The 21,476-nt window shown below is 39.4% G+C and overlaps 28 non-coding genes across 28 annotated transcripts; all 28 read right to left on the reverse strand.

The window, feature by feature from the left end:
• Positions 1–1,045: 1,045 nt before the first annotated feature.
• trnac-gca (transfer RNA cysteine (anticodon GCA)) lies at positions 1,046–1,117 on the reverse strand. The gene has a single exon. It is a non-coding gene; the product is annotated as a tRNA-Cys (tRNA).
• Positions 1,118–1,720: 603 nt separating this feature from the next.
• On the reverse strand, positions 1,721–1,792 carry trnac-gca (transfer RNA cysteine (anticodon GCA)). Its single transcript has one exon. It is a non-coding gene; the product is annotated as a tRNA-Cys (tRNA).
• A 604-nt stretch (positions 1,793–2,396) lies between these two features.
• On the reverse strand, positions 2,397–2,468 carry trnac-gca (transfer RNA cysteine (anticodon GCA)). Its single transcript has one exon. It is a non-coding gene; the product is annotated as a tRNA-Cys (tRNA).
• Positions 2,469–3,071: 603 nt separating this feature from the next.
• trnac-gca (transfer RNA cysteine (anticodon GCA)) lies at positions 3,072–3,143 on the reverse strand. Its single transcript has one exon. It is a non-coding gene; the product is annotated as a tRNA-Cys (tRNA).
• A 1,280-nt stretch (positions 3,144–4,423) lies between these two features.
• Positions 4,424–4,495, reverse strand: trnac-gca (transfer RNA cysteine (anticodon GCA)). The gene has a single exon. It is a non-coding gene; the product is annotated as a tRNA-Cys (tRNA).
• A 604-nt stretch (positions 4,496–5,099) lies between these two features.
• trnac-gca (transfer RNA cysteine (anticodon GCA)) lies at positions 5,100–5,171 on the reverse strand. Its single transcript has one exon. It is a non-coding gene; the product is annotated as a tRNA-Cys (tRNA).
• Positions 5,172–7,130: 1,959 nt separating this feature from the next.
• trnac-gca (transfer RNA cysteine (anticodon GCA)) lies at positions 7,131–7,202 on the reverse strand. The gene has a single exon. It is a non-coding gene; the product is annotated as a tRNA-Cys (tRNA).
• A 604-nt stretch (positions 7,203–7,806) lies between these two features.
• trnac-gca (transfer RNA cysteine (anticodon GCA)) lies at positions 7,807–7,878 on the reverse strand. Its single transcript has one exon. It is a non-coding gene; the product is annotated as a tRNA-Cys (tRNA).
• Positions 7,879–8,483: 605 nt separating this feature from the next.
• trnac-gca (transfer RNA cysteine (anticodon GCA)) lies at positions 8,484–8,555 on the reverse strand. Its single transcript has one exon. It is a non-coding gene; the product is annotated as a tRNA-Cys (tRNA).
• Positions 8,556–9,374: 819 nt separating this feature from the next.
• Positions 9,375–9,446, reverse strand: trnac-gca (transfer RNA cysteine (anticodon GCA)). The gene has a single exon. It is a non-coding gene; the product is annotated as a tRNA-Cys (tRNA).
• A 604-nt stretch (positions 9,447–10,050) lies between these two features.
• Positions 10,051–10,122, reverse strand: trnac-gca (transfer RNA cysteine (anticodon GCA)). The gene has a single exon. It is a non-coding gene; the product is annotated as a tRNA-Cys (tRNA).
• Positions 10,123–10,725: 603 nt separating this feature from the next.
• trnac-gca (transfer RNA cysteine (anticodon GCA)) lies at positions 10,726–10,797 on the reverse strand. Its single transcript has one exon. It is a non-coding gene; the product is annotated as a tRNA-Cys (tRNA).
• A 604-nt stretch (positions 10,798–11,401) lies between these two features.
• trnac-gca (transfer RNA cysteine (anticodon GCA)) lies at positions 11,402–11,473 on the reverse strand. The gene has a single exon. It is a non-coding gene; the product is annotated as a tRNA-Cys (tRNA).
• A 604-nt stretch (positions 11,474–12,077) lies between these two features.
• Positions 12,078–12,149, reverse strand: trnac-gca (transfer RNA cysteine (anticodon GCA)). The gene has a single exon. It is a non-coding gene; the product is annotated as a tRNA-Cys (tRNA).
• A 604-nt stretch (positions 12,150–12,753) lies between these two features.
• Positions 12,754–12,825, reverse strand: trnac-gca (transfer RNA cysteine (anticodon GCA)). The gene has a single exon. It is a non-coding gene; the product is annotated as a tRNA-Cys (tRNA).
• Positions 12,826–13,428: 603 nt separating this feature from the next.
• trnac-gca (transfer RNA cysteine (anticodon GCA)) lies at positions 13,429–13,500 on the reverse strand. Its single transcript has one exon. It is a non-coding gene; the product is annotated as a tRNA-Cys (tRNA).
• Positions 13,501–14,104: 604 nt separating this feature from the next.
• Positions 14,105–14,176, reverse strand: trnac-gca (transfer RNA cysteine (anticodon GCA)). The gene has a single exon. It is a non-coding gene; the product is annotated as a tRNA-Cys (tRNA).
• A 604-nt stretch (positions 14,177–14,780) lies between these two features.
• Positions 14,781–14,852, reverse strand: trnac-gca (transfer RNA cysteine (anticodon GCA)). Its single transcript has one exon. It is a non-coding gene; the product is annotated as a tRNA-Cys (tRNA).
• Positions 14,853–15,455: 603 nt separating this feature from the next.
• Positions 15,456–15,527, reverse strand: trnac-gca (transfer RNA cysteine (anticodon GCA)). Its single transcript has one exon. It is a non-coding gene; the product is annotated as a tRNA-Cys (tRNA).
• Positions 15,528–15,830: 303 nt separating this feature from the next.
• trnac-gca (transfer RNA cysteine (anticodon GCA)) lies at positions 15,831–15,902 on the reverse strand. The gene has a single exon. It is a non-coding gene; the product is annotated as a tRNA-Cys (tRNA).
• Positions 15,903–16,506: 604 nt separating this feature from the next.
• trnac-gca (transfer RNA cysteine (anticodon GCA)) lies at positions 16,507–16,578 on the reverse strand. Its single transcript has one exon. It is a non-coding gene; the product is annotated as a tRNA-Cys (tRNA).
• Positions 16,579–17,181: 603 nt separating this feature from the next.
• trnac-gca (transfer RNA cysteine (anticodon GCA)) lies at positions 17,182–17,253 on the reverse strand. Its single transcript has one exon. It is a non-coding gene; the product is annotated as a tRNA-Cys (tRNA).
• A 602-nt stretch (positions 17,254–17,855) lies between these two features.
• Positions 17,856–17,927, reverse strand: trnac-gca (transfer RNA cysteine (anticodon GCA)). Its single transcript has one exon. It is a non-coding gene; the product is annotated as a tRNA-Cys (tRNA).
• Positions 17,928–18,529: 602 nt separating this feature from the next.
• trnac-gca (transfer RNA cysteine (anticodon GCA)) lies at positions 18,530–18,601 on the reverse strand. Its single transcript has one exon. It is a non-coding gene; the product is annotated as a tRNA-Cys (tRNA).
• A 604-nt stretch (positions 18,602–19,205) lies between these two features.
• On the reverse strand, positions 19,206–19,277 carry trnac-gca (transfer RNA cysteine (anticodon GCA)). Its single transcript has one exon. It is a non-coding gene; the product is annotated as a tRNA-Cys (tRNA).
• A 602-nt stretch (positions 19,278–19,879) lies between these two features.
• On the reverse strand, positions 19,880–19,951 carry trnac-gca (transfer RNA cysteine (anticodon GCA)). The gene has a single exon. It is a non-coding gene; the product is annotated as a tRNA-Cys (tRNA).
• A 605-nt stretch (positions 19,952–20,556) lies between these two features.
• Positions 20,557–20,628, reverse strand: trnac-gca (transfer RNA cysteine (anticodon GCA)). The gene has a single exon. It is a non-coding gene; the product is annotated as a tRNA-Cys (tRNA).
• A 603-nt stretch (positions 20,629–21,231) lies between these two features.
• Positions 21,232–21,303, reverse strand: trnac-gca (transfer RNA cysteine (anticodon GCA)). The gene has a single exon. It is a non-coding gene; the product is annotated as a tRNA-Cys (tRNA).
• Between the last annotated feature and the right edge of the window lie 173 nt (positions 21,304–21,476).

The following is a 21,476-nucleotide window of genomic DNA, read 5'->3' on the forward strand; positions in this document are numbered from 1 at the left end:
CATTATGGATTGAGTAGGATAACTTAAAAGGAGCACTTCCTCTCTCAAGATACACTAGAAATACTTGATTTAAGGGGCACCAGGATTTGATCCTGAGAAATTGTCTAATAATCGACATTTCAGATGGCGATCTACATAGCCTAATCAAGAACACTCTCTCTTTGAAAACATATCCATAAATATTTGATTTCAAGTTGACAAAAGGATTTGAACCTGAGACCTCTTGATCTGAAGTCTATTGCACTTCCAACTCTGTTATGACTCTCTGACTGAGAGAAAAACCATACTAATATGGGACATTTTAGATTGAGTAACATAAGCTAAAAAGGACTACTCCTACCCTCAAGATACACATCGGAAGAACATGATACAAGGGGGCACCAGGAGTTGAACCTGGACCTCTTTGATCTGCAGTCAAATGCTCTACACTGAGCTATACCCCCTGTGCTTGAACTGCTAAGGGTGGTAAAATGGTCTAATAAGGGACATTTCAGCTGGAGATGGACATCACCTAATTAAGTACTCTCCCGCATTGAAACATACCCATAAAGTATTTGATTTCAAGTTGACAATAGGAATTGAACCTGAGACTTCTCTATCTGAAGTCTATTGCACTTCTACCTCTGGTAGGAACTGTCTGACTGAGAGAAAAACATCTAATGTGGGATATTATAGATTGAGTAGGATAACCTTAAAAGGAGCACTTCCTCTCTCAAGATACACTTAGAAAAGTACTTGATTTAAGGGGGGCACCAGGATTTGATCCTGAGAAATTGTCTAATAATTGACATTTCAGATGGCGATCTACATAGCCTAATCAAGAACACTCTCTCTTTGAAAACATATCCATAAATATTTGATTTCAAGTTGACTAAAGGATTTGAACCTGAGACATCTTGAACTGAAGTCTATTGCACTTCCACCTCTGTTATGAACTCTCTGACTGAGAGAAAAACCATCTAATATGGGACATTTTAGATTGAGTAACATAATCTAAAAAGGACTACTCCTAACCTCAAGATACACATCGGAAGAACATGATCCAAGGGGGCACCAGGATTTGAACCTGGGACCTCTTGATCTGCAGTCAAATGCTCTACCACTGAGCTATACCCCCTGTGCTTGAAACTGCCTAAGGTTGGAAAAATGGTCTAATAAGGGACATTTCAGCTGGAGATGGACATCACCTAATAAGTACTCTCCCACATTGAAAACATACCCATAAAGTATTTGATTTCAAGTTGACAATAGGAATTGAACCTGAGACCTCTTGATCTGAAGTCTATTGCACTTCCACCTCTGGTAGGAACTGTCTGACTGAGAGAAAAACAATGTAATGAGGGACATTATGGATGGAGTAGGATAACCTTAAAAGGAGCACTTCCTCTCTCAAGATACACTTAGAAAATACTTGATTTAAGGGGGCACCAGGATTTGATCCTGAGAAATTGTCTAATAATCGACATTTCAGATGGCGATCTACATAGCCTAATCAAGAACACTCTCTCTTTGAAAACATATCCATAAATATTTGATTTCAAGTTGACTAAAGGATTTGAACCTGAGACATCTTGAACTGAAGTCTATTGCATTTCCACCTCTGTTATGAACTCTCTGACTGAGAGAAAAACCATCTAATATGGGACATTTTAGATTGAGTAACATAATCTAAAAAGGACTACTCCTACCCTCAAGATACACATCGGAAGAATATGATACAAGGGGGCACCAGGATTTGAACCTGGGACCTCTTGATCTGCAGTCAAATGCTCTACCACTGAGCTATACCCCCTTTGCTTGAAACTGCCTAAAGGTGGAAAAATGGTCCTAATAAGGGACATTTCAGCTGGAGATGGACATCACCTAATAAAGTACTCTCCCGCATTGAAAACATACCCATAAAGTATTTGATTTCAAGTTGACAACAGGAATTGAACCTGAGACCTCTTGATCTGAAGTCTATTGCACTTCCACCTCTGGTAGGAACTGTCTGACTGAGAGAAAAACAATGTAATGAGGGACATTATGGATTGAGTAGGATAACCTTAAAAGGAGCACTTCCTCTCTCAAGATACACTTAGAAAATACTTGATTTAAGGGGGCACCAGGATTTGATCCTGAGAAATTGTCTAATAATCGACATTTCAGATGGCGATCTACATAGCCTAATCAAGAACACTCTCTCTTTGAAATCATATCCATAAATATTTGATTTCAAGTTGACAAAAGGATTTGAACCTGAGACCTCTTGATCTGAAGTCTATTGCACTTCCACCTCTGGTAGGAACTCTCTGACTGAGAGAAAAACATCTAATATGGGACATTTTAGATTGAGTAACATAATCTAAAAAGGACTACTCCTACCCTCAAGATACACATCGGAAGAACATGATACAAGGGGGCACCAGGATTTGAACCTGGGACCTCTTGATCTGCAGTCAAATGCTCTACCACTGAGCTATACCCCCTGTGCTTGAAACTGCATAAGGGTGAAAAATGGTCTAATAAGGGACATTTCAGCTGGAGATGGACATCACCTAATTAAGTACTCTCCCGCATTGAAAACATACCCATAAAGTATTTGATTTCAAGTTGACAATAGGAATTGAACCTGAGACTTCTCTATCTGAAGTCTATTGCACTTCTACCTCTGGTAGGAACTGTCTGACTGAGAGAAAAACCATCTAATGTGGGATATTATAGATTGAGTAGGATAACCTTAAAAGGAGCACTTCCTCTCTCAAGATACACTTAGAAAGTACTTGATTTAAGGGGGCACCAGGATTTGATCCTGAGAAATTGTCTAATAATTGACATTTCAGATGACGATCTACATAGCCTAATCAAGAACACTCTCTCTTTGAAAACATATCCATAAATATTTGATTTCAAGTTGACTAAAGGATTTGAACCTGAGACATCTTGAACTGAAGTCTATTGCACTTCCACCTCTGTTATGAACTCTCTGACTGAGAGAAAAACCATCTAATATGGGACATTTTAGATTGAGTAACATAATCTAAAAAGGACTACTCCTAACCTCAAGATACACATCGGAAGAACATGATCCAAGGGGGCACCAGGATTTGAACCAGGGACCTCTTGATCTGCAGTCAAATGCTCTACCACTGAGCTATACCCCCTGTGCTTGAAACTGCCTAAGGTTGGAAAAATGGTCTAATAAGGGACATTTCAGCTGGAGATGGACATCACCTAATAAAGTACTCTCCCACATTGAAAACATACCCATAAAGTATTTGTTTTCAAGTTGACAATAGGAATTGAACCTGAGACCTCTTGATCTGAAGTCTATTGCACTTCCACCTCTGGTAGGAACTGTCTGACTGAGAGAAAAACAATGTAATGAGGGACATTATGGATTGAGTAGGATAACCTTAAAAGGAGCACTTCCTCTCTCAAGATACACTTAGAAAATACTTGATTTAAGGGGGCACCAGGATTTGATCCTGAGAAATTGTCTAATAATCGACATTTCAGATGGCGATCTACATAGCCTAATCAAGAACACTCTCTCTTTGAAAACATATCCATAAATATTTGATTTCAAGTTGACTAAAGGATTTGAACCTGAGACATCTTGAACTGAAGTCTATTGCACTTCCACCTCTGTTATGAACTCTCTGACTGAGAGAAAAACCATCTAATATGGGACATTTTAGATTGAGTAACATAATCTAAAAAGGACTACTCCTACCCTCAAGATACACATCGTAAGAACATGATACAAGGGGGCACCAGGATTTGAAACTGGGACCTCTTGATCTGCAGTCAAATGCTCTACCACTGAGCTATACCCCCTCTGCTTGAAACTGCCTAAAGGTGGAAAAATGGTCTAATAAGGGACATTTCAGCTGGAGATGGACATCACCTAATAAAGTACTCTCCCGCATTGAAAACATACCCATAAAGTATTTGATTTCAAGTTGACAACAGGAATTGAACCTGAGACCTCTTGATCTGAAGTCTATTGCACTTCCACCTCTGGTAGGAACTGTCTGACTGAGAGAAAAACAATGTAATGAGGGACATTATGGATTGAGTAGGATAACCTTAAAAGGAGCACTTCCTCTCTCAAGATACACTTAGAAAATACTTGATTTAAGGGGGCACCATGATTTGATCCTGAGAAATTGTCTAATAATCAACATTTCAGATGGCGATCTACATAGCCTAATCAAGAACACTCTCTCTTTGAAAACATATCCATAAATATTTGATTTCAAGTTGACTAAAAGATTTGAACCTGAGACATCTTGAACTGAAGTCTATTGCACTTCCACCTCTGTTATGAACTCTCTGACTGAGAGAAAAACCATCTAATATGGGACATTTTAGATTGAGTAACATAATCTAAAAAGGACTACTCCTAACCTCAAGATACACATCGGAAGAACATGATCCAAGGGGGCACCAGGATTTGAACCTGGGACCTCTTGATCTGCAGTCAAATGCTCTACCACTGAGCTATACCCCCTGTGCTTGAAACTGCCTAAGGTTGGAAAAATGGTCTAATAAGGGACATTTCAGCTGGAGATGGACATCACCTAATAAAGTACTCTCCCGCATTGAAAACATACCCATAAAGTATTTGATTTCAAGTTGACAATAGGAATTGAACCTGAGACTTCTCTATCTGAAGTCTATTGCACTTCTACCTCTGGTAGGAACTGTCTGACTGAGAGAAAAACCATCTAATGTGGGATATTATAGATTGAGTAGGATAACCTTAAAAGGAGCACTTCCTCTCTCAAGATACACTTAGAAAGTACTTGATTTAAGGGGGCACCAGGATTTGATCCTGAGAAATTGTCTAATAATTGACATTTCAGATGGCGATCTACATAGCCTAATCAAGAACACTCTCTCTTTGAAAACATATCCATAAATATTTGATTTCAAGTTGACTAAAGGATTTGAACCTGAGACATCTTGAACTGAAGTCTATTGCACTTCCACCTCTGTTATGAACTCTCTGACTGAGAGAAAAACCATCTAATATGGGACATTTTAGATTGAGTAACATAATCTAAAAAGGACTACTCCTAACCTCAAGATACACATCGGAAGAACATGATCCAAGGGGGCACCAGGATTTGAACCAGGGACCTCTTGATCTGCAGTCAAATGCTCTACCACTGAGCTATACCCCCTGTGCTTGAAACTGCCTAAGGTTGGAAAAATGGTCTAATAAGGGACATTTCAGCTGGAGATGGACATCACCTAATAAAGTACTCTCCCACATTGAAAACATACCCATAAAGTATTTGTTTTCAAGTTGACAATAGGAATTGAACCTGAGACCTCTTGATCTGAAGTCTATTGCACTTCCACCTCTGGTAGGAACTGTCTGACTGAGAGAAAAACAATGTAATGAGGGACATTATGGATTGAGTAGGATAACCTTAAAAGGAGCACTTCCTCTCTCAAGATACACTTAGAAAATACTTGATTTAAGGGGGCACCAGGATTTGATCCTGAGAAATTGTCTAATAATCGACATTTCAGATGGCGATCTACATAGCCTAATCAAGAACACTCTCTCTTTGAAAACATATCCATAAATATTTGATTTCAAGTTGACTAAAGGATTTGAACCTGAGACATCTTGAACTGAAGTCTATTGCACTTCCACCTCTGTTATGAACTCTCTGACTGAGAGAAAAACCATCTAATATGGGACATTTTAGATTGAGTAACATAATCTAAAACGGACTACTCCTACCCTCAAGATACACATCGTAAGAACATGATACAAGGGGGCACCAGGATTTGAAACTGGGACCTCTTGATCTGCAGTCAAATGCTCTACCACTGAGCTATACCCCCTCTGCTTGAAACTGCCTAAAGGTGGAAAAATGGTCTAATAAGGGACATTTCAGCTGGAGATGGACATCACCTAATAAAGTACTCTCCCGCATTGAAAACATACCCATAAAGTATTTGATTTCAAGTTGACAATAGGAATTGAACCTGAGACCTCTTGATCTGAAGTCTATTGCACTTCCACCTCTGGTAGGAACTGTCTGACTGAGAGAAAAACAATGTAATGAGGGACATTATGGATTGAGTAGGATAACCTTAAAAGGAGCACTTCCTCTCTCAAGATACACTTAGAAAATACTTGATTTAAGGGGGCACCAGGATTTGATCCTGAGAAATTGTCTAATAATCGACATTTCAGATGGCGATCTACATAGCCTAATCAAGAACACTCTCTCTTTGAAAACATATCCATAAATATTTGATTTCAAGTTGACTAAAGGATTTGAACCTGAGACATCTTGAACTGAAGTCTATTGCACTTCCACCTCTGTTATGAACTCTCTGACTGAGAGAAAAACCATCTAATATGGGACATTTTAGATTGAGTAACATAATCTAAAAACGGACTACTCCTACCCTCAAGATACACATCGTAAGAACATGATACAAGGGGGCACCAGGATTTGAAACTGGGACCTCTTGATCTGCAGTCAAATGCTCTACCACTGAGCTATACCCCCTCTGCTTGAAACTGCCTAAAGGTGGAAAAATGGTCTAATAAGGGACATTTCAGCTGGAGATGGACATCACCTAATAAAGTACTCTCCCGCATTGAAAACATACCCATAAAGTATTTGATTTCAAGTTGACAACAGGAATTGAACCTGAGACCTCTTGATCTGAAGTCTATTGCACTTCCACCTCTGGTAGGAACTGTCTGACTGAGAGAAAAACAATGTAATGAGGGACATTATGGATTGAGTAGGATAACCTTAAAAGGAGCACTTCCTCTCTCAAGATACACTTAGAAAATACTTGATTTAAGGGGGCACCAGGATTTGATCCTGAGAAATTGTCTAATAATCGAACATTTCAGATGGCGATCTACATAGCCTAATCAAGAACACTCTCTCTTTGAAAACATATCCATAAATATTTGATTTCAAGTTGACTAAAAGGATTTGAACCTGAGACATCTTGAACTGAAGTCTATTGCACTTCCACCTCTGTTATGAACTCTCTGACTGAGAGAAAAACCATCTAATATGGGACATTTTAGATTGAGTAACATAATCTAAAAAGGACTACTCCTAACCTCAAGATACACATCGGAAGAACATGATCCAAGGGGGCACCAGGATTTGAACCTGGGACCTCTTGATCTGCAGTCAAATGCTCTACCACTGAGCTATACCCCCTGTGCTTGAAACTGCCTAAGGTTGGAAAAATGGTCTAATAAGGGACATTTCAGCTGGAGATGGACATCACCTAATAAAGTACTCTCCCACATTGAAAACATACCCATAAAGTATTTGATTTCAAGTTGACAATAGGAATTGAACCTGAGACCTCTTGATCTGAAGTCTATTGCACTTCCACCTCTGGTAGGAACTGTCTGACTGAGAGAAAAACAATGTAATGAGGGACATTATGGATTGAGTAGGATAACCTTAAAAGGAGCACTTCCTCTCTCAAGATACACTTAGAAAATACTTGATTTAAGGGGGCACCAGGATTTGATCCTGAGAAATTGTCTAATAATCGACATTTCAGATGGCGATCTACATAGCCTAATCAAGAACACTCTCTCTTTGAAAACATATCCATAAATATTTGATTTCAAGTTGACAAAAGGATTTGAACATGAGACATCTTGAACTGAAGTCTATTGCACTTCCACCTCTGTTATGAACTCTCTGACTGAGAGAAAAACCATCTAATATGGGACATTTTAGATTGAGTAACATAATCTAAAAAGGACTACTCCTACCCTCAAGATACACATCGGAAGAACATGATACAAGGGGGCACCAGGATTTGAACCTGGGACCTCTTGATCTGCAGTCAAATGCTATACCACTGAGCTATACCCCCTCTGCTTGAAACTCCCTAAGGGTGGAAAAATGGTCTAATAAGGGACATTTCAGCTGGAGATGGACATCACCTAATAAAGTACTCTCCCGCATTGAAAACATACCCATAAAGTATTTGATTTCAAGTTGACAACAGGAATTGAACCTGAGACCTCTTGATCTGAAGTCTATTGCACTTCCACCTCTGGTAGGAACTGTCTGACTGAGAGAAAAACAATGTAATGAGAGGACATTATGGATTGAGTAGGATAACCTTAAAAGGAGCACTTCCTCTCTCAAGATACACTTAGAAAATACTTGATTTAAGGGGGCACCAGGATTTGATCCTGAGAAATTGTCTAATAATCGACATTTCAGATGGCGATCTACATAGCCTAATCAAGAACACTCTCTCTTTGAAAACATATCCATAAATATTTGATTTCAAGTTGACTAAAGGATTTGAACCTGAGACATCTTGAACTGAAGTCTATTGCACTTCCACCTCTGTTATGAACTCTCTGACTGAGAGAAAAACCATCTAATATGGGACATTTTAGATTGAGTAACATAATCTAAAAAGGACTACTCCTACCCTCAAGATACACATCGTAAGAACATGATACAAGGGGGCACCAGGATTTGAACCTGGGACCTCTTGATCTGCAGTCAAATGCTCTACCACTGAGCTATACCCCCTCTGCTTGAAACTGCCTAAAGGTGGAAAAATTGTCTAGTAAGGGACATTTCAGCTGGAGATGGACATCACCTAATAAAGTACTCTCCCACATTGAAAACATACCCATAAAGTATTTGATTTCAAGTTGACAATAGGAATTGAACCTGAGACCTCTTGATCTGAAGTCTATTGCACTTCCACCTCTGGTAGGAACTGTCTGACTGAGAGAAAAACAATGTAATGAGGGACATTATGGATGGAGTAGGATAACCTTAAAAGGAGCACTTCCTCTCTCAAGATACACTTAGAAAATACTTGATTTAAGGGGGCACCAGGATTTGATCCTGAGAAATTGTCTAATAATCGACATTTCAGATGGCGATCTACATAGCCTAATCAAGAACACTCTCTCTTTGAAAACATATCCATAAATATTTGATTTCAAGTTGACAAAAGGATTTGAACCTGAGACATCTTGAACTGAAGTCTATTGCACTTCCACCTCTGTTATGAACTCTCTGACTGAGAGAAAAACCATCTAATATGGGACATTTTAGATTTTTTTATTTAATTTTTAATTTAACCTTTATTTAACCAGGCAAGTCAGTTAAGAACACATTCTTATTTTCAATGACGGCCTGGGAACAGTGGGTTAACTGCCTGTTCAGGGGTAGAACGACAGATTTGTACCTTGTCAGCTCGGGGGTTTTGAACTCACAACCTTCCGGTTACTAGTCCAACGCTCTAACCACTAGGCTACCCTGCCGCCCAGATTGAGTAACATAATCTAAAAAGGACTACTCCTACCCTCAAGATACACATCGGAAGAACATGATACAAGGGGGCACCAGGATTTGAACCTGGGACCTCTTGATCTGCAGTCAAATGCTCTACCACTGAGCTATACCCCCTCTGCTTGAAACTGCCTAAAGGTGGAAAAATGGTCTAATAAGGGACATTTCAGCTGGAGATGGACATCACCTAATAAAGTACTCTCCCGCATTGAAAACATACCCATAAAGTATTTGATTTCAAGTTGACAACAGGAATTGAACCTGAGACCTCTTGATCTGAAGTCTATTGCACTTCCACCTCTGGTAGGAACTGTCTGACTGAGAGAAAAACAATGTAATGAGGGACATTATGGATTGAGTAGGATAACCTTAAAAGGAGCACTTCCTCTCTCAAGATACACTTAGAAAATACTTGATTTAAGGGGGCACCAGGATTTGATCCTGAGAAATTGTCTAATAATCGACATTTCAGATGGCGATCTACATAGCCTAATCAAGAACACTCTCTCTTTGAAAACATATCCATAAATATTTGATTTCAAGTTGACTAAAGGATTTGAACCTGAGACATCTTGAACTGAAGTCTATTGCACTTCCACCTCTGTTATGAACTCTCTGACTGAGAGAAAAACCATCTAATATGGGACATTTTAGATTGAGTAACATAATCTAAAAAGGACTACTCCTACCCTCAAGATACACATCGGAAGAATATGATACAAGGGGGCACCAGGATTTGAACCTGGGACCTCTTGATCTGCAGTCAAATGCTCTACCACTGAGCTATACCCCCTGTGCTTGAAACTGCCTAAGGGTGGAAAAATGGTCTAATAAGGGACATTTCAGCTGGAGATGGACATCACCTAATTAAGTACTCTCCCGCATTGAAAACATACCCATAAAGTATTTGATTTCAAGTTGACAACAGGAATTGAACCTGAGACCTCTTGATCTGAAGTCTATTGCACTTCCACCTCTGGTAGGAACTGTCTGACTGAGAGAAAAACAATGTAATGAGGGACATTATGGATTGAGTAGGATAACCTTAAAAGGAGCACTTCCTCTCTCAAGATACACTTAGAAAATACTTGATTTAAGGGGGCACCAGGATTTGATCCTGAGAAATTGTCTAATAATCGACATTTCAGATGGCGATCTACATAGCCTAATCAAGAACACTCTCTCTTTGAAAACATATCCATAAATATTTGATTTCAAGTTGACTAAAAGATTTGAACCTGAGACATCTTGAACTGAAGTCTATTGCACTTCCACCTCTGTTATGAACTCTCTGACTGAGAGAAAAACCATCTAATATGGGACATTTTAGATTGAGTAACATAATCTAAAAGGACTACTCCTACCCTCAAGATACACATCGGAAGAACATGATCCAAGGGGGCACCAGGATTTGAACCTGGGACCTCTTGATCTGCAGTCAAATGCTCTACCACTGAGCTATACCCCCTGTGCTTGAAACTGCCTAAGGGTGGAAAAATGGTCTAATAAGGGACATTTCAGCTGGAGATGGACATCACCTAATTAAGTACTCTCCCGCATTGAAAACATACCCATAAAGTATTTGATTTCAAGTTGACAACAGGAATTGAACCTGAGACCTCTTGATCTGAAGTCTATTGCACTTCCACCTCTGGTAGGAACTGTCTGACTGAGAGAAAAAAAATGTAATGAGGGACATTATGGATTGAGTAGGATAACCTTAAAAGGAGCACTTCCTCTCTCAAGATACACTTAGAAAATACTTGATTTAAGGGGGCACCAGGATTTGATCCTGAGAAATTGTCTAATAATCGACATTTCAGATGGCGATCTACATAGCCTAATCAAGAACACTCTCTCTTTGAAAACATATCCATAAATATTTGATTTCAAGTTGACAAAAGGATTTGAACCTGAGACATCTTGAACTGAAGTCTATTGCACTTCCACCTCTGTTATGAACTCTCTGACTGAGAGAAAAACCATCTAATATGGGACATTTTAGATTGAGTAACATAATCTAAAAAGGACTACTCCTACCCTCAAGATACACATCGGAAGAACATGATACAAGGGGGCACCAGGATTTGAACCTGGGACCTCTTGATCTGCAGTCAAATGCTCTACCACTGAGCTATACCCCCTGTGCTTGATACTACCTAAAGGTGGAAAAATGGTCTAATAAGGGACATTTCAGCTGGAGCTGGACATCACCTAATAAAGTACTCTCCCGCATTGAAAACATACCCATAAAGTATTTGATTTCAAGTTGACAACAGGAATTGAACCTGAGACCTCTTGATCTGAAGTCTATTGCACTTCCACCTCTGGTAGGAACTGTCTGACTGAGAGAAAAACAATGTAATGAGGGACATTATGGATTGAGTAGGATAACCTTAAAAGGAGCACTTCCTCTCTCAAGATACACTTAGAAAATACTTGATTTAAGGGGGCACCAGGATTTGATCCTGAGAAATTGTCTAATAATCAACATTTCAGATGGCGATCTACATAGCCTAATCAAGAACACTCTCTCTTTGAAAACATATCCATAAATATTTGATTTCAAGTTGACTAAAAGGATTTGAACCTGAGACATCTTGAACTGAAGTCTATTGCACTTCCACCTCTGTTATGAACTCTCTGACTGAGAGAAAAACCATCTAATATGGGACATTTTAGATTGAGTAACATAATCTAAAAGGACTACTCCTACCCTCAAGATACACATCGGAAGAACATGATCCAAGGGGGCACCAGGATTTGAACCTGGGACCTCTTGATCTGCAGTCAAATGCTCTACCACTGAGCTATACCCCCTGTGCTTGAAACTGCCTAAGGGTGGAAAAATGGTCTAATAAGGGACATTTCAGCTGGAGATGGACATCACCTAATTAAGTACTCTCCCGCATTGAAAACATACCCATAAAGTATTTGATATCAAGTTGACAACAGGAATTGAACCTGAGACCTCTTGATCTGAAGTCTATTGCACTTCCACCTCTGGTAGGAACTGTCTGACTGAGAGAAAAAAAATGTAATGAGGGACATTATGGATTGAGTAGGATAACCTTAAAAGGAGCACTTCCTCTCTCAAGATACACTTAGAAAATACTTGATTTAAGGGGGCACCAGGATTTGATCCTGAGAAATTGTCTAATAATCGACATTTCAGATGGCGATCTACATAGACTAATCAAGAACACTCTCTCTTTGAAAACATATCCATAAATATTTGATTTCAAGTTGACAAAAGGATTTGAACCTGAGACATCTTGAACTGAAGTCTATTGCACTTCCACCTCTGTTATGAACTCTCTGACTGAGAGAAAAACCATCTAATATGGGACATTTTAGATTGAGTAACATAATCTAAAAAGGACTACTCCTACCCTCAAGATACACATCGGAAGAACATGATACAAGGGGGCACCAGGATTTGAACCTGGGACCTCTTGATCTGCAGTCAAATGCTCTACCACTGAGCTATACCCCCTCTGCTTGAAACTACCTAAAGGTGGAAAAATGGTCTAATAAGGGACATTTCAGCTGGAGCTGGACATCACCTAATAAAGTACTCTCCCGCATTGAAAACATACCCATAAAGTATTTGATTTCAAGTTGACAACAGGAATTGAACCTGAGACCTCTTGATCTGAAGTCTATTGCACTTCCACCTCTGGTAGGAACTGTCTGACTGAGAGAAAAACAATGTAATGAGGGACATTATGGATTGAGTAGGATAACCTTAAAAGGAGCACTTCCTCTCTCAAGATACACTTAGAAAATACTTGATTTAAGGGGGCACCAGGATTTGATCCTGAGAAATTGTCTAATAATCAACATTTCAGATGGCGATCTACATAGCCTAATCAAGAACACTCTCTCTTTGAAAACATATCCATAAATATTTGATTTCAAGTTGACTAAAAGATTTGAACCTGAGACATCTTGAACTGAAGTCTATTGCACTTCCACCTCTGTTATGAACTCTCTGACTGAGAGAAAAACCATCTAATATGGGACATTTTAGATTGAGTAACATAATCTAAAAGGACTACTCCTACCCTCAAGATACACATCGGAAGAACATGATCCAAGGGGGCACCAGGATTTGAACCTGGGACCTCTTGATCTGCAGTCAAATGCTCTACCACTGAGCTATACCCCCTGTGCTTGAAACTGCCTAAGGGTGGAAAAATGGTCTAATAAGGGACATTTCAGCTGGAGATGGACATCACCTAATTAAGTACTCTCCCGCATTGAAAACATACCCATAAAGTATTTGATTTCAAGTTGACAACAGGAATTGAACCTGAGACCTCTTGATCTGAAGTCTATTGCACTTCCACCTCTGGTAGGAACTGTCTGACTGAGAGAAAAAAAATGTAATGAGGGACATTATGGATTGAGTAGGATAACCTTAAAAGGAGCACTTCCTCTCTCAAGATACACTTAGAAAATACTTGATTTAAGGGGGCACCAGGATTTGATCCTGAGAAATTGTCTAATAATCGACATTTCAGATGGCGATCTACATAGCCTAATCAAGAACACTCTCTCTTTGAAAACATATCCATAAATATTTGATTTCAAGTTGACAAAAGGATTTGAACCTGAGACATCTTGAACTGAAGTCTATTGCACTTCCACCTCTGTTATGAACTCTCTGACTGAGAGAAAAACCATCTAATATGGGACATTTTAGATTGAGTAACATAATCTAAAAAGGACTACTCCTACCCTCAAGATACACATCGGAAGAACATGATCCAAGGGGGCACCAGGATTTGAACCTGGGACCTCTTGATCTGCAGTCAAATGCTCTACCACTGAGCTATACCCCCTGTGCTTGAAACTGCCTAAGGGTGGAAAAATGGTCTAATAAGGGACATTTCAGCTGGAGATGGACATCACCTAATTAAGTACTCTCCCGCATTGAAAACATACCCATAAAGTATTTGATTTCAAGTTGACAACAGGAATTGAACCTGAGACCTCTTGATCTGAAGTCTATTGCACTTCCACCTCTGGTAGGAACTGTCTGACTGAGAGAAAAAAAATGTAATGAGGGACATTATGGATTGAGTAGGATAACCTTAAAAGGAGCACTTCCTCTCTCAAGATACACTTAGAAAATACTTGATTTAAGGGGGCACCAGGATTTGATCCTGAGAAATTGTCTAATAATCGACATTTCAGATGGCGATCTACATAGACTAATCAAGAACACTCTCTCTTTGAAAACATATCCATAAATATTTGATTTCAAGTTGACAAAAGGATTTGAACCTGAGACATCTTGAACTGAAGTCTATTGCACTTCCACCTCTGTTATGAACTCTCTGACTGAGAGAAAAACCATCTAATATGGGACATTTTAGATTGAGTAACATAATCTAAAAAGGACTACTCCTACCCTCAAGATACACATCGGAAGAACATGATACAAGGGGGCACCAGGATTTGAACCTGGGACCTCTTGATCTGCAGTCAAATGCTCTACCACTGAGCTATACCCCCTCTGCTTGAAACTACCTAAAGGTGGAAAAATGGTCTAATAAGGGACATTTCAGCTGGAGCTGGACATCACCTAATAAAGTACTCTCCCGCATTGAAAACATACCCATAAAGTATTTGATTTCAAGTTGACAACAGGAATTGAACCTGAGACCTCTTGATCTGAAGTCTATTGCACTTCCACCTCTGGTAGGAACTGTCTGACTGAGAGAAAAACAATGTAATGAGGGACATTATGGATTGAGTAGGATAACCTTAAAAGGAGCACTTCCTCTCTCAAGATACACTTAGAAAATACTTGATTTAAGGGGGCACCAGGATTTGATCCTGAGAAATTGTCTAATAATCAACATTTCAGATGGCGATCTACATAGCCTAATCAAGAACACTCTCTCTTTGAAAACATATCCATAAATATTTGATTTCAAGTTGACTAAAAGATTTGAACCTGAGACATCTTGAACTGAAGTCTATTGCACTTCCACCTCTGTTATGAACTCTCTGACTGAGAGAAAAACCATCTAATATGGGACATTTTAGATTGAGTAACATAATCTAAAAGGACTACTCCTACCCTCAAGATACACATCGGAAGAACATGATCCAAGGGGGCACCAGGATTTGAACCTGGGACCTCTTGATCTGCAGTCAAATGCTCTACCACTGAGCTATACCCCCTGTGCTTGAAACTGCCTAAGGGTGGAAAAATGGTCTAATAAGGGACATTTCAGCTGGAGATGGACATCACCTAATTAAGTACTCTCCCGCATTGAAAACATACCCATAAAGTATTTGATTTCAAGTTGACAACAGGAATTGAACCTGAGACCTCTTGATCTGAAGTCTATTGCACTTCCACCTCTGTTATGAACTCTCTGACTGAGAGAAAAACCATCTAATATGGGACATTTTAGATTGAGTAACATAATCTAAAAAGGACTACTCCTACCCTCAAGATACACATCGGAAGAACATGATACAAGGGGGCACCAGGATTTGAACCTGGGACCTCTTGATCTGCAGTCAAATGCTCTACCACTGAGCTATACCCCCTCTGCTTGAAACTACCTAAAGGTGGAAAAATGGTCTAATAAGGGACATTTCAGCTGGAGCTGGACATCACCTAATAAAGTACTCTCCCGCATTGAAAACATACCCATAAAGTATTTGATTTCAAGTTGACAACAGGAATTGAACCTGAGACCTCTTGATCTGAAGTCTATTGCACTTCCACCTCTGGTAGGAACTGTCTGACTGAGAGAAAAACAATGTAATGAGGGACATTATGGATTGAGTAGGATAACCTTAAAAGGAGCACTTCCTCTCTCAAGATACACTTAGAAAATACTTGATTTAAGGGGGCACCAGGATTTGATCCTGAGAAATTGTCTAATAATCAACATTTCAGATGGCGATCTACATAGCCTAATCAAGAACACTCTCTCTTTGAAAACATATCCATAAATATTTGATTTCAAGTTGACTAAAAGGATTTGAACCTGAGACATCTTGAACTGAAGTCTATTGCACTTCCACCTCTGTTATGAACTCTCTGACTGAGAGAAAAACCATCTAATATGGGACATTTTAGATTGAGTAACATAATCTAAAAGGACTACTCCTACCCTCAAGATACACATCGGAAGAACATGATCCAAGGGGGCACCAGGATTTGAACCTGGGACCTCTTGATCTGCAGTCAAATGCTCTACCACTGAGCTATACCCCCTGTGCTTGAAACTGCCTAAGGGTGGAAAAATGGTCTAATAAGGGACATTTCAGCTGGAGATGGACATCACCTAATTAAGTACTCTCCCGCATTGAAAACATACCCATAAAGTATTTGATTTCAAGTTGACAACAGGAATTGAACCTGAGACCTCTTGATCTGAAGTCTATTGCACTTCCACCTCTGGTAGGAACTGTCTGACTGAGAGAAAAACAATGTAATGAGGGACATTATGGATTGAGTAGGATAACCTTAAAAGGAGCACTTCCTCTCTCAAGATACACTTAGAAAATACTTGATTTAAGGGGGCACCAGGATTTGATCCTGAGAAATTGTCTAATAATCGACATTTCAGATGGCGATCTACATAGCCTAATCAAGAACACTCTCTCTTTGAAAACATATCCATAAATATTTGATTTCAAGTTGACAAAAGGATTTGAACCTGAGACATCTTGAACTGAAGTCTATTGCACTTCCACCTCTGTTATGAACTCTCTGACTGAGAGAAAAACCATCTAATATGGGACATTTTAGATTGAGTAACATAATCTAAAAGGACTACTCCTACCCTCAAGATACACATCGGAAGAACATGATACAAGGGGGCACCAGGATTTGAACCTGGGACCTCTTGATCTGCAGTCAAATGCTCTACCACTGAGCTATACCCCCTGTGCTTGAAACTGCCTAAGGTGGAAAAATGGTCTAATAAGGGACATTTCAGCTGGAGATGGACATCACCTAATAAGTACTCTCCCGCATTGAAAACATACCCATAAAGTATTTGATTTCAAGTTGACAACAGGAATTGAACCTGAGACCTCTTGATCTGAAGTCTATTGCACTTCCACCTCTGGTAGGAACTGTCTGACTGAGAGAAAAACAATGTAATGAGGGACATTATGGATTGAGTAGGATAACCTTAAAAGGAGCACTTCCTCTCTCAAGATACACTTAGAAAATACTTGATTTAAGGGGGCACCAGGATTTGATCCTGAGAAATTGTCTAATAATCGACATTTCAGATGGCGATCTACATAGCCTAATCAAGAACACTCTCTCTTTGAAAACATATCCATAAATATTTGATTTCAAGTTGACAAAAGGATTTGAACCTGAGACATCTTGAACTGAAGTCTATTGCACTTCCACCTCTGTTATGAACTCTCTGACTGAGAGAAAAACCATCTAATATGGGACATTTTAGATTGAGTAACATAATCTAAAAAGGACTACTCCTACCCTCAAGATACACATCGGAAGAACATGATACAAGGGGGCACCAGGATTTGAACCTGGGACCTCTTGATCTGCAGTCAAATGCTCTACCACTGAGCTATACCCCCTGTGCTTGAAACTGCCTAAGGTGGAAAAATGGTCTAATAAGGGACATTTCAGCTGGAGATGGACATCACCTAATAAGTACTCTCCCGCATTGAAAACATACCCATAAAGTATTTGATTTCAAGTTGACAACAGGAATTGAACCTGAGACCTCTTGATCTGAAGTCTATTGCACTTCCACCTCTGGTAGGAACTGTCTGACTGAGAGAAAAACAATGTAATGAGGGACATTATGGATTGAGTAGGATAACCTTAAAAGGAGCACTTCCTCTCTCAAGATACACTTAGAAAATACTTGATTTAAGGGGGCACCAGGATTTGATCCTGAGAAATTGTCTAATAATCGAACATTTCAGATGGCGATCTACATAGCCTAATCAAGAACACTCTCTCTTTGAAAACATATCCATAAATATTTGATTTCAAGTTGACTAAAAGATTTGAACCTGAGACATCTTGAACTGAAGTCTATTGCACTTCCACCTCTGTTATGAACTCTCTGACTGAGAGAAAAACCATCTAATATGGGACATTTTAGATTGAGTAACATAATCTAAAAGGACTACTCCTACCCTCAAGATACACATCGGAAGAACATGATCCAAGGGGGCACCAGGATTTGAACCTGGGACCTCTTGATCTGCAGTCAAATGCTCTACCACTGAGCTATACCCCCTGTGCTTGAAACTGCCTAAGGGTGGAAAAATGGTCTAATAAGGGACATTTCAGCTGGAGATGGACATCACCTAATTAAGTACTCTCCCGCATTGAAAACATACCCATAAAGTATTTGATTTCAAGTTGACAACAGGAATTGAACCTGAGACCTCTTGATCTGAAGTCTATTGCACTTCCACCTCTGGTAGGAACTGTCTGACTGAGAGAAAAAAAATGTAATGAGGGACATTATGGATTGAGTAGGATAACCTTAAAAGGAGCACTTCCTCTCTCAAGATACACTTAGAAAATACTTGATTTAAGGGGGCACCAGGATTTGATCCTGAGAAATTGTCTAATAATCGACATTTCAGATGGCGATCTACATAGCCTAATCAAGAACACTCTCTCTTTGAAAACATATCCATAAATATTTGATTTCAAGTTGACAAAAGGATTTGAACCTGAGACATCTTGAACTGAAGTCTATTGCACTTCCACCTCTGTTATGAACTCTCTGACTGAGAGAAAAACCATCTAATATGGGACATTTTAGATTGAGTAACATAATCTAAAAAGGACTACTCCTACCCTCAAGATACACATCGGAAGAACATGATACAAGGGGGCACCAGGATTTGAACCTGGGACCTCTTGATCTGCAGTCAAATGCTCTACCACTGAGCTATACCCCCTCTGCTTGAAACTACCTAAAGGTGGAAAAATGGTCTAATAAGGGACATTTCAGCTGGAGCTGGACATCACCTAATAAAGTACTCTCCCGCATTGAAAACATACCCATAAAGTATTTGATTTCAAGTTGACAACAGGAATTGAACCTGAGACCTCTTGATCTGAAGTCTATTGCACTTCCACCTCTGGTAGGAACTGTCTGACTGAGAGAAAAACAATGTAATGAGGGACATTATGGATTGAGTAGGATAACCTTAAAAGGAGCACTTCCTCTCTCAAGATACACTTAGAAAATACTTGATTTAAGGGGGCACCAGGATTTGATCCTGAGAAATTGTCTAATAATCAACATTTCAGATGGCGATCTACATAGCCTAATCAAGAACACTCTCTCTTTGAAAACATATCCATAAATATTTGATTTCAAGTTGACTAAAGATTTGAACCTGAGACATCTTGAACTGAAGTCTATTGCACTTCCACCTCTGTTATGAACTCTCTGACTGAGAGAAAAACCATCTAATATGGGACATTTTAGATTGAGTAACATAATCTAAAAGGACTACTCCTACCCTCAAGATACACATCGGAAGAACATGATCCAAGGGGGCACCAGGATTTGAACCTGGGACCTCTTGATCTGCAGTCAAATGCTCTACCACTGAGCTATACCCCCTGTGCTTGAAACTGCCTAAGGGTGGAAAAATGGTCTAATAAGGGACATTTCAGCTGGAGATGGACATCACCTAATTAAGTACTCTCCCGCATTGAAAACATACCCATAAAGTATTTGATTTCAAGTTGACAACAGGAATTGAACCTGAGACCTCTTGATCTGAAGTCTATTGCACTTCCACCTCTGGTAGGAACTGTCTGACTGAGAGAAAAACAATGTAATGAGGGACATTATGGATTGAGTAGGATAACCTTAAAAGGAGCACTTCCTCTCTCAAGATACACTTAGAAAATACTTGATTTAAGGGGGGCACCAGGATTTGATCCTGAGAAATTGTCTAATAATCGACATTTCAGATGGCGATCTACATAGCCTAATCAAGAACACTCTCTCTTTGAAAACATATCCATAAATATTTGATTTCAAGTTGACAAAAGGATTTGAACCTGAGACATCTTGAACTGAAGTCTATTGCACTTCCACCTCTGTTATGAACTCTCTGACTGAGAGAAAAACCATCTAATATGGGACATTTTAGATTGAGTAACATAATCTAAAAAGGACTACTCCTACCCTCAAGATACACATCGGAAGAACATGATCCAAGGGGGCACCAGGATTTGAACCTGGGACCTCTTGATCTGCAGTCAAATGCTCTACCACTGAGCTATACCCCCTGTGCTTGAAACTGCCTAAGGGTGGAAAAATGGTCTAATAAGGGACATTTCAGCTGGAGATGGACATCACCTAATTAAGTACTCTCCCGCATTGAAAACATACCCATAAAGTATTTGATTTCAAGTTGACAACAGGAATTGAACCTGAGACCTCTTGATCTGAAGTCTATTGCACTTCCACCTCTGGTAGGAACTGTCTGACTGAGAGAAAAAAATGTAATGAGGGACATTATGGATTGAGTAGGATAACCTTAAAAGGAGCACTTCCTCTCTCAAGATACACTTAGAAAATACTTGATTTAAGGGGGCACCAGGATTTGATCCTGAGAAATTGTCTAATAATCGACATTTCAGATGGCGATCTACATAGCCTAATCAAGAACACTCTCTCTTTGAAAACATATCCATAAATATTTGATTTCAAGTTGACAAAAGGATTTGAACCTGAGACATCTTGAACTGAAGTCTATTGCACTTCCACCTCTGTTATGAACTCTCTGACTGAGAGAAAAACCATCTAATATGGGACATTTTAGATTGAGTAACATAATCTAAAAAGGACTACTCCTACCCTCAAGATACACATCGGAAGAACATGATACAAGGGGGCACCAGGATTTGAACCTGGGACCTCTTGATCTGCAGTCAAATGCTCTACCACTGAGCTATACCCCCTCTGCTTGAAACTACCTAAAGGTGGAAAAATGGTCTAATAAGGGACATTTCAGCTGGAGCTGGACATCACCTAATAAAGTACTCTCCCGCATTGAAAACATACCCATAAAGTATTTGATTTCAAGTTGACAACAGGAATTGAACCTGAGACCTCTTGATCTGAAGTCTATTGC

Source organism: Oncorhynchus kisutch, unplaced genomic scaffold (assembly GCF_002021735.2).
Source record: "Oncorhynchus kisutch isolate 150728-3 unplaced genomic scaffold, Okis_V2 scaffold1709, whole genome shotgun sequence".
Taxonomy (NCBI): domain Eukaryota; kingdom Metazoa; phylum Chordata; class Actinopteri; order Salmoniformes; family Salmonidae; genus Oncorhynchus; species Oncorhynchus kisutch.